Source organism: Acromyrmex echinatior, chromosome 17, assembly GCF_024713525.1.
Source record: "Acromyrmex echinatior isolate Ae372 chromosome 17, ASM2471352v2, whole genome shotgun sequence".
NCBI classification, from domain to species: Eukaryota; Metazoa; Arthropoda; class Insecta; order Hymenoptera; family Formicidae; genus Acromyrmex; species Acromyrmex echinatior.
In genome coordinates this window covers 5,851,915-5,864,612 of record NC_141868.1, presented here as the reverse complement: position 1 = coordinate 5,864,612, position 12,698 = coordinate 5,851,915, and the positions used below count along the sequence as shown (strand labels likewise).

The 12,698-nt window shown below is 35.6% G+C and overlaps 1 protein-coding gene across 18 annotated transcripts in view; it reads left to right on the top strand.

Moving 5' to 3' along the window:
• mGluR (metabotropic Glutamate Receptor) overlaps positions 1–12,698 on the top strand; it is a 49,033-nt gene that overhangs the window by 7,201 nt on the left and 29,134 nt on the right. For 4 of the 18 annotated variants that reach the window (XM_087415091.1, XM_087415099.1, XM_087415097.1 and 1 more), the window contains exons 1-2: positions 8,194–9,432; positions 9,808–9,918. The exons of 2 other annotated variants lie outside the window; for them this stretch is intronic. The gene's annotated coding sequence lies outside the window, so the exon portion shown is untranslated. Of the gene's footprint in view, positions 1–8,193; positions 9,433–9,697; positions 10,010–12,698 lie in introns of those variants that run through there. 12 more of the 18 variants (XM_087415093.1, XM_087415101.1, XM_087415102.1 and 9 more) reach the window with 9 other exon arrangements.

Here is a 12,698-nt window from a genome sequence, read left to right as displayed (position 1 = left end):
TTAAATGAAATTTAATTTATTAATAAATTTTAGTCAAATTTAATTTCTATAAACCAAATTTTATAAGTCAATGTAATTTCTAAATTAAATTATCGTTTAACTCCTTTTGAACAATCACACAGTTAAATTATCAACTATATCAAATAGGAGTAACAGCGATCTGTATAAATGATTGTAAATAGTCGAATTGAATATAATTTGACATTAGGAATTTAACATTGTTTAAATAAAAATAATTGCAAAAAGATTTTTTTTAAATTAAGTATAATAATACGTAAACAATATTCATATATTTAACGAATTTATAAGGCTGGAGTATCCTGGATGGAGTGTCCTTTTATTATTTCATGCGAATAATGAAAGGTTAACATGCATCCTGCTCAAAGCACTTTGTCAAAGAAGATAATGCTCTGCAGACAAATTAGTAATAAGATCTCACCACAAGAAAATCTCGTTGACCTTGCATGAGATAGTTTTAGAAATATTACAGGATTTTTTTAAGGATGAAAATGATATCCCCGACGTACAAGATGAAAAAGAGCGGTTCTCATTTCTGTCTCTTATAAGATCATCGTCGGGAGATCGTCCTGTTATAAGACACAATCTAAAATTTTCTACCCGACGTATTATCGGAATATCGGAACGTCTGCCTTTGGCCGCGCGATATATCCACGAAAAGGAGGTACGAAAATACGATCGCGTGAAATCAAAATAATCCTACGAGCGTCACCGGGCAGGCGGGAAGCGTCAATTCTCTTCCACACTGCTTGCATCGCTTCGATATTCCTCGACCGCGGCGTTTATCCTAATTATGTCGCGCGCCGTCGATATCTCCTCGCGCGCGTTCGACCTAATTCCGGTTCCGGCTAAAAGCGTGTCCGTGTAAAGCATATCGATGGAAATGCACAAAAGAATTGCGCGTATGCAATGCACGGTTAAATTGTAAAGTGTGATGCCGTGTGAAAAAGTGGCTGATCACAGCCGGCAGGTCCCGGATTCGATCGCGCGATTCTCATCATATATTGATTCAATTTCAATAATTTGATTAAAAAATTAAAGAATTAAAGATTAGAAAATATCAGGAAAAGCATGGGTATCATATCTTAAGAATATGAAAAAAAAACTGTGAAAAAGAAGAAGGTCAGAAAAAAGAAGAAAAGGAAAGAAGATATAAGAAGAAGAAAAAGAAGAAAAAAAGAAGGAAAGAGAAGAGGAAAAGAAGAAAGAGAAAAAGAAGAAGAGAAGAAGAATCAAAAGAAAAACAAGATAAAGAAGAAGGAAAAAAAGAAGAAAGTGAAGAAGAAAAGAGAGGAAAAAAGAGAAGCGAAAGAAGGAGAAGAAAGAAGAAGAGAAAAGAGAAAAGGAAGAAGAAAGAGAGAAACAAGACTAAATGAGGATAGGGATAGATAATCAGCTCGGACTTTGACAGGGCAAAGAGGACAGGGAAAAAGTGGACTTAACGAGGAAAATGAGAAAGCAGATATTTCAACCGGACGAGGTGAGATTCATGCGCGCTTGCCCGACGGCCTGCTTTGTAATAGTCACCACGTTTTCTTCGCACCCGTATTAACTGAAATAGCTGCTTCTCGTGCCCCGAGAGAAACAAGCAATTCACACCGGAGGCTTTTTGTATCTCCCTCTCTTCGTGTCCATTGTCGCACATTCGCCAAGCCATCCCATTTCCCTTCCGTCAATCTCCCGTTGTATGATCCCTTTGCTGCTCCGATTCGGAGGGCATCTACGAGGGCTCATGCAATAGCGCATTTCGGACACGTCAGATGCTAATACGGATGAAGCTCCGAAAGGGGTCAACACGTCCGATCTCCGGAAGGCAGAAATCCAGCAGGCAGAGAATTCCGACATTAACGTAATTACACGCGGCCGGGAGAATTCCATCGAATTAAGATAATGACTGCGTTTAGCGGAAAAAGCAGCTTTGCGACGTTGTAAAATTTTTTTAATATGATTGTGATCCCCAATACAGCACAGAACGTTGAAAAAAATGTTGCTGAGATGAGAAATGTTGCTGAGATGTCGTAATGATAAATGTTGAACAATAATATTAATTTATTCCTAGCTCAAAATTATAATGCAAATTTAATAAAATTGATAGAAAGATTAAACGAACAATTAATTACGTCAAAGATTAAAACTAGTTTGTTAAAACATTAAGAAGGGATTAAAACTAGTTATTCATTAACTTATAATGCATGGAATATTTCAACTAACAATAAGTCTTCTTTAGCCAAATTATAATATAAGTAAAACGAAGAGCTTGGAAATAAATTAAATATAAAAAATTCTTAATAATTAAAACGTAGGAAAGAGTCATTAAAATATAAATAAAAGTAATATAAATAAATATAAATAAAAATTTATTGTAAAGTTACATAACGTACATATTAAATGTTCAAGTATAAATTGTTTTTTAACATCTAATTTACATTCCATGATGTTGATTTGCAATGTTATTAATACAATTCAATGTTTCTGATTTGTTGATTTTACAATAGTTCCTCACTGGATATAAATATACATATATAAACCAGTTATATTACAACCTCTTAAAATAGTTGTGTACAAAGTTGTTTTTTCTACTGAACGCAATCAATGAACGAAAACACAATTCAAAAGACTAAATGTGGATAACACTTTGCAACGATGAGTTACGAATTACATTATACATGCTAATTGCGAGCTGAACTGCGATAAACATGCATTATATAAGGTCTTTCGCAGAAAAAGGCCTTTTTTTCGAAATTTCACCGTAGTCTATTTATGTACGAGCCCATATAATATTTAAGATTAAAAATTCGCAATAGACGATAGCCCATATAGCACAGAAAGATTGCAGAAACATTGCAGAATGATTTCACTGAAACATTGCAATATTACATGGTGGTTGCGAAACGTTACTGAATCATTATTGCAAAATTCCAACAATGTTAAGATGTCCGCTTTTCGTTATATTACAACAAAACGTTCCAGCAATATTGCAATGTAATGTATTTGGATAAATTTTTGACGAAGACTCTAAAATGAAAACTATTTGTATACATATATCCTACTAATTTTAATTTTTCTACAAATCGCATTTCTAGTGATATATGCTTTCCAAAAGCAATTTTTATGATAAAACCATAAAATATTCCAATAAATATAGTAATAATTCTGAAGGATAAATTTATTCGTAAAGAATGTATATGTAAACCATGTATATGTGCACCCTGAACAAACTACACAAATATTATCCACATTAATATAATAATACAATCGCTTGGTAAATTAATCATGGATTAAGTTAATCGCAATAATTCTTTTTAATTCGAAACTACTCCGAGTCAATTGAAATCAATTAAAAAATGACGATATGAAATTTATTAATAAAGCTCGAGCGTTGGTTTATTCTTGCGTTCACATCAGGCATAAATACATCATCGATCACACAATTAATATTTCGATAAATCATTTTCAGCAGTTTAATTGCTTATCCGATAATGATGCATGATTGTATTTAAACTCAATATTATATCATCTTTTGATTTCACATTTAAAATAAATATAAAACAGCTAATGAAATGGCGTCAAATAATAGATCAATAAATTTTTTATTTAAATATAAAATGAATTATATTAATTATTATATCGTGAAAATTGTTAAATTAAAAGACTGTACTACATAATATTGTAAAAACGTATTATTTTTATATTATTATTATTATTATTATTAACAATTAAAGAATTACAGTTTTGCAATGTTTGTGGGATATTACAAGCATATTATGATGACATTTTATATATTTATGTAATACCTCTGCTGTTACATTGCAATCTGTAATATTACAACATTGCAGCAATATTGCTTCAATCTTCTGTGATGTATGGAGGAGAACCGAGTTTACATTCGTAAGTTTGAAGTATCGATTGAAGAAGTTAAGATTTCGATAGAATTTTAATCGAATCTTTGACGGGGAATCCCGTCGGTAACATTAAAAATGTAGAACCAATGGTGAGAGATTGACTCGTAACATTCGTTCGTGCGACTCGAGTGTGCAAGCTACGATGAACGATCTCTGTGCGTTTTACGAAATGAGTTTTTAATCGAGCTTTCCATTCGATAACGCGAAACGAATGAGATGAATTGAGCCTTGGAAACGCATACGTAGTGGTACTTGCAATCAAATATTTGACCAGAAATATTCCTGCTAAAAAGAGAGTATGAAAAAGATGGAGAGAGAAAAAGAGAGAAAGAAAAAGAAATATCATTTATTAAATGCTTTGAAATATATTCTATCTAGCATAAGAATAAAGTAACAATTAAACAACAAGAGAGAGAAAGAAACAATGAACGAGAAGGGAAGGAAGCACAGAAAAAGAGAGAAAGAAGAGAAGGAGAATCAGAGAAAGAAAAAAAGAAATATTATTTATTAAATATTCTGATATATTATCTTATCTAGCGTAAAAATTAAGTATGAAATAATAACAAAAAATTAAACAACGAAAGAGAAAAAAAGGGGAGAGCGAGAAGTAGAGAGAAAGAGAAGGAGAGAAAGAAAAGACAGAAAAAGAAAAAAGAAATATTATTTATTAAATACTCTCCGAGATATATCTTGTCTAGTATAAGAACTGAATAACAACGCAAAAATTAAACATGAGAGAGAAAGAAAAATCCAGAGGGAAGAAGATAAGTAGTGAGAAAGAGAGAGAGAGAGAGAGAGAGAGAGAGAGAGAGAGAGAGAGAGAGAGAGAGAAAGAAGTTATTTATTAAATATTCTGTGATTTTCTCAAGCGTAAAAATTAAGTAACGGAGAGAAAGAAAAGAGCAGACAAAAAAGAGAAAACGAAAAAGGAGAGGGAGAGGGGGGGGGAGAGAGAGAGAGAGAGAGAGTGTCTCGTGCGAGGAAAGCGCATATCGCGCGTCGATCGCGTCCCATTGCTATTGACATTTTCGTTATCTGCGTTACGTCGTGCCACATATTCGCGCGATAGCACGGATATATGCCGTGTATATACGTCGTGACACGTGACGTCCCTACACCCCCCGAGTGCGAGAAAGAAGAGAAACTCGGTGTAACGGGCAGGTAGCCCGCGAGCACGATATTAAGCCGGATCAATAAAATGACTTATCTCTACAACATTGCCGCACGTCGTCGAGCAACGGCATGACGTTTCCCGTCTGGAAACACTTGGATGATCCGACGACGTAGATGGCGGGAAACCTTCCCTCCGCGCCGATCGACGTTCCCCAGAGGGAGATGTCGAAAAGTCCGCGCAACTCCGTGTCTATACGCGACAGTGTCCTGGAGAGACACGTACCGCGACAGATGTCCGATTTGATTTTAATTACAGAAAAGGAAGAATTCCTTCGCGACCGATTGGAGAAACAATCTCTTTTTTTCTTTTTACAGCAATTGCTACTCAGAGAAAAAGACATTTAGACATGTATAGTAACAATTATATAAAGATAATAATTGTACATTTTATGTGTAGAGAATTATGTATACACGGTTGAATAAACTATTTTATAGTATTGCAACTAAAAAGAATTATCGCAGAGAAAAAGATACAGTGACTATATGCAGGGATGATTTTAACATATTTCGTCATCCATCATGAGCAGGTAGAGTGAATCGAATTGAGTCGAAAAGTCATCTACCATTTTGCAGTTTACGCAATAGTTAACGAGATATTAATTACTAAAAATTGCCAAATATTGGTCTTGAATAATTTTTTACTCAAATACTATCAACTTTATAAAAAAAGATATGCTCATGATAGGTGACGAAATATGTTAAAATTACCCTGTAATAATGGTGGGACCACAATGGGAGAAATAAGGAATTAGGAATAAGGAATAACGATTCCAATTTATCAGAAACAGTATATTTCGATGTATCCGATATCTGATGATAGGTTGAAATCTTTATTTCTTATTTCTTATTCCTAATTCCTTATTCCTTCTATTGTGCATCTTTAAGACAATTCTATACAAAATTTTATGTGTAGAATTAATGTACACTATTGAATAATTATTTTATAGCTGTTACAATTATAAAGAATTATCTCAGAGAAAAAGACAGTGATCAACAATTATATGATGACAACTCTACAAGTTTTATATGTAGAATTAATGCGTAGTTAAATAAATGATTTTATAGATTATTATTAGATATCAAGGAGTAATGGTAATCCAATTCTTTGAATTAAATAACACTTTATTATTTTTAACTTTCCAACTTTCTTGTGTCAAAATATCAATTAATCCGTTTCTTGCTTAGTTTCAAAGTGAACGACCTTCATATTAACGTATATTCAGTATTCAGTAAATGATAAACTAAAAATAAATCTAAATCGAATATAATTTCTTGAGTTAAATTGTTCAACTGTTTAACTATCCATTGTTTTGGTTAAATTAATGACATATTCAGTAAAAACAGTTGTAGCAATAATTAAAAATAATTTAAATTGGGTTAATTTCTTATTTTGAATTTAACAGTGCAACCATAAAATAGTTTATTTAATTATATGTGCAATAATTCTGCAATATAAAATTTGTATAGTTATTACTTTCATAACTGCATTATATTGTTCTCTCCGAGTGTAATATTCTAATTTTTAACGTATATTGTGACTGTCGGTATATTGTGACTGGAGCCTCGGAGATTACATTTAGATCCTATTAAAGTTAAAGCCACTTTAGATTTCATTTACTTTTTCTCTTACAGCTTTTGGTTTGCTAAAAGATTTTTCCTTCCTCTATCACGTGATACACTACTTACATATTTAATATTATGTACTAGTGTGAAGGTTTAAATTAAAATGCTACTGAAATAAGTTCGAAATTAATTGAAGACATTTTTTAAATATCTGTATTCTCTCACTTTTAAAATATTTAGTTGATAAAAGTTCTTTAGTTACAGCTAAGTACTATATAATTATAATTATTATTATTCATTATTATCTATTTAGATTTCTGGAATTATGTAATAGAGAAATTATAGATACATTTTCACGTTTTTACAGAGAAAAGGATTCCAGGAAAGAATCCGCAATAATAAAAAGAATTGGTTTCAACACAAAAGATATTGAATAATTTATATCTATCGTTGCAGAAAAAGCGCATAAAATTTCAGATACAAACACGACAAATACAATTGAACATTTATTTCTACGTCCACAAGCGTCTTGCATCTCGGGCATCTCTCTATTTTCTTCCGTAACAAGAAAGGCAAGTGATGGATTTGATTTGTAAACGCTCGATTTTCTCGACAGCCGACAAGAGTATTTTCTTTTCTTATGGACATCTATCTCTTATTTCTAGGCCACGATATCATACTTTTCTCACATTACATTTTTCTCCAATATTGTATTTTAGTTTTCCCGGTGAAACTGTTAAAAATTGCCACAACCGATGATGCTTGATGTTGTCGTGTCAAAATTCATTGGCGTTTTAATTTTTTTCCCTGACCGGAAGTGTCATCGGCAGACAAGGGAAATTCTCGACCCCGCAGGCAACGCATATCGACACTTCAAAGCAACAAAAAAAAAGAGAAAGAGACAGAGAGACTGCAAGAGAAAAATCTTAATGACGTCTACTGCGAGAAATGCTCTTCACTCGGCTCTTGGCTACTGGATGGCGAAAGTGGAAAATGGTCGCCTCTCGAGAGCGGTCGCGGAAAGGTGACCCCCGTATGCTTCTTTTTTTATCCTGAAAAATTTCACTTGAAGATCCGACCACAACCTCTTTCTCTCTTAGCTACTCATTCCAGTTGCTTAGGAAACTCGGAGATTCGCGGAAGAACAGAAGTCACGCGAAAAATCGCGAGCACGTAACACGGCACTGCGCGACGGAGAGAGAGAGTTGCGAACGCGTGCTCAACAGAGCAAGAGAGAAGAGAGAGAGAGAGAGAGAGAGAGAGAGAGGGAAGAAAAAAGAGAAAGGAGAAAATAAATGATCAGAGAGAGAAATAGAGAAACAGAGACAGGAAGAGAAACAGAGAGAATTATAGGAGAGGGAAAGAGAGAAAAGAGAGACCGAAAGAGAGAGAAAAAGAATTATTAGATAGAGAAATAGAGAGAGAAGGGAGGAGGGACGCCGGGCGGAACCGAGCGGAACCGAGAGCGAAACGGCGGGGTCGAGGGAGAGGGAGAGGGAGAGGCAAAGAGAGGGTAGTTTCGCTCGAGAAGGGGGTGGTTTGGTGGTGGCCCGCTCGCTCGGCGGCCCGTTCGGCCAGTCGTGCTGTGGCGGCTGCAATCGCGACATCATCCCCCGCCCTTTGAGAGGCTCGCTCTGTCGTGCGAGTTACGACATCCCCCGCGGGTGGACGCGCGAAGTAGACGATCGTCCACGCGAGCGAGGGATGATAGGTTTCTGATCTCTCGGATGAGATTCTCTCGCGAGGCTCGTGCGATCGTTTCGCTCGGTTACCCGACCGATCACTGTGGCAGAGAGAACAGGATTCAAAGCGAAACGAAAGGGTGTCTCCGAGTTACATCGAGCCGCTTAAAACGATCCTTTCTCTCCCTCTTTCTCTCTCTCTCTCTCTCTCTCTCTCTCTCTCTCTTTCTTTCTCTCTCTCTCTCTCTCTCTTTCCCTATCATTCCCAAATATTCCTCCGGTGAATCCTCGCGGCTCGGAACTCGCGAGATTCCGAGAACCAATTCGCAAAAGTCCCGACGAGCGTTGTTTCCCGTTTTATCAGAACGAATTTCAGAATTCGCGGAGTGTCGAGGAGCGTGTTTCTCTTCGATGATGCGAGCGTTCGTCATTTAAGAGACCCACGAGCTTCCCACGGGGAAGTGTAAAAGCGAGAGGTTTTGTTCCGCTCGTCCTCTTTGGATTCGGAACGACGCTCAAGATCCTTCTCGATCATCGCTTGCCGATTTAATCGACGTGTGTAGCACGTAGTTCGAGATTTCGCGGAATGAGACTCGCGGCATGACGCGGTCCGAGATCGCGAAGACAACGGGGGAACGCTAGCTGCGAGACGTCCGATTTTCCACGCAGGCGGAGTTCGTCGCGGGAATACCCCGTATCGGGGTATTCGCGGGAAAACGCGATAAGGCAGCGCGATAAAGCGCGAGGATCAGCCGCGAGAGCCGACGGGATTTTACGCGGCGGGAAATCCCCGCGCGCGGAGAGAGTGAAAGACGAAGCGAATGAGAGGGAAAGTCGAGGGTGTGCGGGAAGCGTGCGAGCGAGAAGCTGTCCCGCTGTTTCTCGCTTCGCAAGGGAATCGATCGCGGTTAATTAGCCGGGCTGACGCGGGCTGGAGGCGAAGATGCGCGGTTACGCACGTACAAGGCGGTTTCGATCTGTGATCTTTTAAATAATCGCGCGAGGATCGTTTGGCAGGGCGCCATTGATCGGACGATCGACGGAGAAAGGATTCGGACGGCTGGAGGACTCTCGAATATAGTCCGTTCGTGTCGGTGAGTTTATTGCTTTGTCTATTGTCTATTCCATTTAACTGTACAAGCGATGAAACAGAGTTTCCACAAAACTGAAAATCAAAAGGGAAATTAGGGAAATGTTAGGACAGTTGAAAACTATCAGGAAAATGAGAGAAAAGTTAGGGAATGTTGCAAAGTTTTCTGGAAATCTAAAATTCTTTGCTTTCAAAAAGATAATAATAATAATTTACATTGTTATGTTGAATTCTTCTTCTAACAAAATATTCGACGATTTCTAAATTAGGACGAAAATGCGAAAACTTTCAAAATATTATTGGAGCTTCAGGGAAAATCATGAAATTTTGTCTGAAAATCAGGGAAAAGTTGTGGAATTTTAGAATGAGGAATTTGTAGCAGCTCTGCAATGGGCCACGGGATCTATTCCTCTGAGTTCCCGCTGGATCCTGGAATGGATCGATGCTGTTATCATGACGGGAGAGTTTCGTCGAGGCGTGGCGATTATTGGTATGGACATCAAGCGATAAAAACTTCGTTAAGTTACAAAGAAGTTATCTAGTTAGTTGCCGGAGGCGTGAATCTTTCTTTAAATAAAAAGGTAGTTTCAGTTTGAAGATAACATTACACATTTGTTATTATTTTTCTGTATTCTGGCTTTTTCTTTATTTATATTATATATTTTAGATAAAATATAAAAGTTGCAAAAATATGCTTTATAAAAAAAACTTTTGTCAAGTTGTGAGAAGGTCTAAATTAAAAATTACTTTTCTTCCTAAACTGCTTATTTTATTTGTTTTACTTCATTAAACATATAAGTACTTTAATGAGAAATTATTAGAAAGTCCAAGTTGTATATATTTCTTATGTCCATTTCTACCAACGTAGATTAACTTTAATCTCGGTTTAACTTACTTTTTATCCTTTCCTAGTTCTAAGGATTAGAAAAGATAAAGAGAGAATGAAATGAATCCAGATTACAGTTAATCTACATTAGATAGAAATGAGGATATAGATAGAAATGAGGATTAATCCTTTATGTACACTGTTAAATTCATAATGTCAAATTATATCCAATTTGAGTTATTTTTAATTATTTTTGTAAATTGTTATTGTTTCTACCGAATATGTTATTTGTTTAACTAAAATGTATAATACAGCTAAACGATTAAACAACGTAATTCAAGAAATGTATTAAATTTGACTCGAATTTAGTTTATTATTTACTGTGAGCACGATAATATGGACGTTATTTACTTTGAAACTGAGTAATTCAACCACAGAAATGGATTAATTCATATTTTGACACACATAGGAGAATTAAAAATCAAATATTATTTAACTTAAGGGATTGAATCACTATTGTTTGATATTTAACTATTCGTTTGATATTTAACAGTGTATACAATAAATTTTTACGTTGAATTAATGTCTTTTATTTATTTTTGAGGGGATAGGAATTGTTAAGAAAAAGTCATTGAATATAAAAACGAGAAACAGAACAAATCGATATAAATCAAAGGTTTGTACAAACAATTGGATCATTATTTTTTCAAAGACGAAAAAATCGCGTGTCTGTATTACGTAACAATCTTTCGTATACTTCGCATTATCTACAGTTCGATTAGATTCTTCACGTCTTCATTCGTTCGTCTTGCGTTACCATCTATTGATTTTTTCCACGGTTCTTGATTTTTATGAACCTTTTCCGCATCAATAAAAGAAAAATAGCAATACTAGAAAACATAAATTCACGCAAAAATATTATTAGGCAATAATATCCAGTGACCGAATAAGGTTTTTTCTTTATATTGTATTATTCGTATCGATCTTTTTTTATTTATTATGTATCATAAAGATTGAATTATTTCATATTACTTTTTCTCCTAAACATATAGAATTTGTATCTCTCGCGAAAAAAAAAATTGGACAAAGAGTTCGCAAATAAAGGACATGCGACCGATTCGAAGTCTACATATAATCATTATATACAGCTTGGTAAAAAATATTAACCTTATTAACCATTATTTAAAATTTTAAAAATTAATGTATGGTATTTTCTGTAAATTATTTTTTGCTTCAAAGACCTTTTAAACTTATATAATGCCGATAACCAGTAAGTAACAATGATAAAAGAATTTCAGATAAACGAAAAAATATAAGTGCTTAATATTTTTTACTTAAGATTGTATATATAATTATTATGACTGTTTATCGCACTGATGCTTTTATATTAACTATTAATATGATGTTGAATTTCAAAAATCCTTTTTTATTGTGTTTATTATATTTATAATTATTATAATTATTACATTTCACGTAAATATTATTTGCTATATAATTATTATTAATTCTTTTATTTATACCACAAAAATAATATCGAGAGAAAATTATTATATCATAAAATATTTAATTATTATATTTCATGTAAATATTATTATTTTTGCTATATAATTATTATTAATAATTCTTATGTTTCATAAAAGTAATATCAAGAAAGAAGGTATACGTCGTATACCTACAGAGAAGGGACACGTGTCATTCTTTTGCCTTGGACGCCGCGGGCGGCATTAAAACCCCCTTTTTAATTAATTAAATAAGACGAGTCGCCTCCGGTTCTTCTCCGGCCGCGCTGATCGCAATTTGTGTGTAGAGAATGTTGAAATTATTAAAGACGTCCGTCGATTAGCGGCGATGCACGGAAGCGAACGGCCGGAAGCAATCTGGGTGCACTCGATTCTGCCACCCCCTACTCACCCCTCAATCGCTCACTATTTCCACGCAGTTATTCGTCGAAAAGAGATTGGCGAAGAGAAAACTTGCCGTTTTCTGATTCCTCTCCCTCTCCCTCCAACCCTTTCGTTCTCCACGGGCCACGCGTTTCAACAAGCCGAACGATTACTGAAGGATTATTGGAGCAATTTCGAAACGATTCGCGATATTGCCTGTGTTTACATAATTGCACCCCTATGTTTGTGAGCTATTTCCATGCGGTTACAACGCCCCCAGATTCATCTCTGATGCGAAAGGGACAATCGAGACGGAGGAGATGGAGGCTTTCCTCCTGTAACCCGCCCTTTTCCCTGATCCCGGGTTTCATCATCGGATCGAACAGTTACCGGGATTACCAGGGCGATCCCTGATGCGATTCACGATATTATGCGTGTTTATACCCTCGACACCCTCGCGCTCGCGCGCGCTATTTCCACCCTGAACGGAGAAATGGAGGAGGGAGAGGAGAAACGGAGACCGTTCCCGTTTCCATCGTTCGAGTCGAACGCGATTACGGG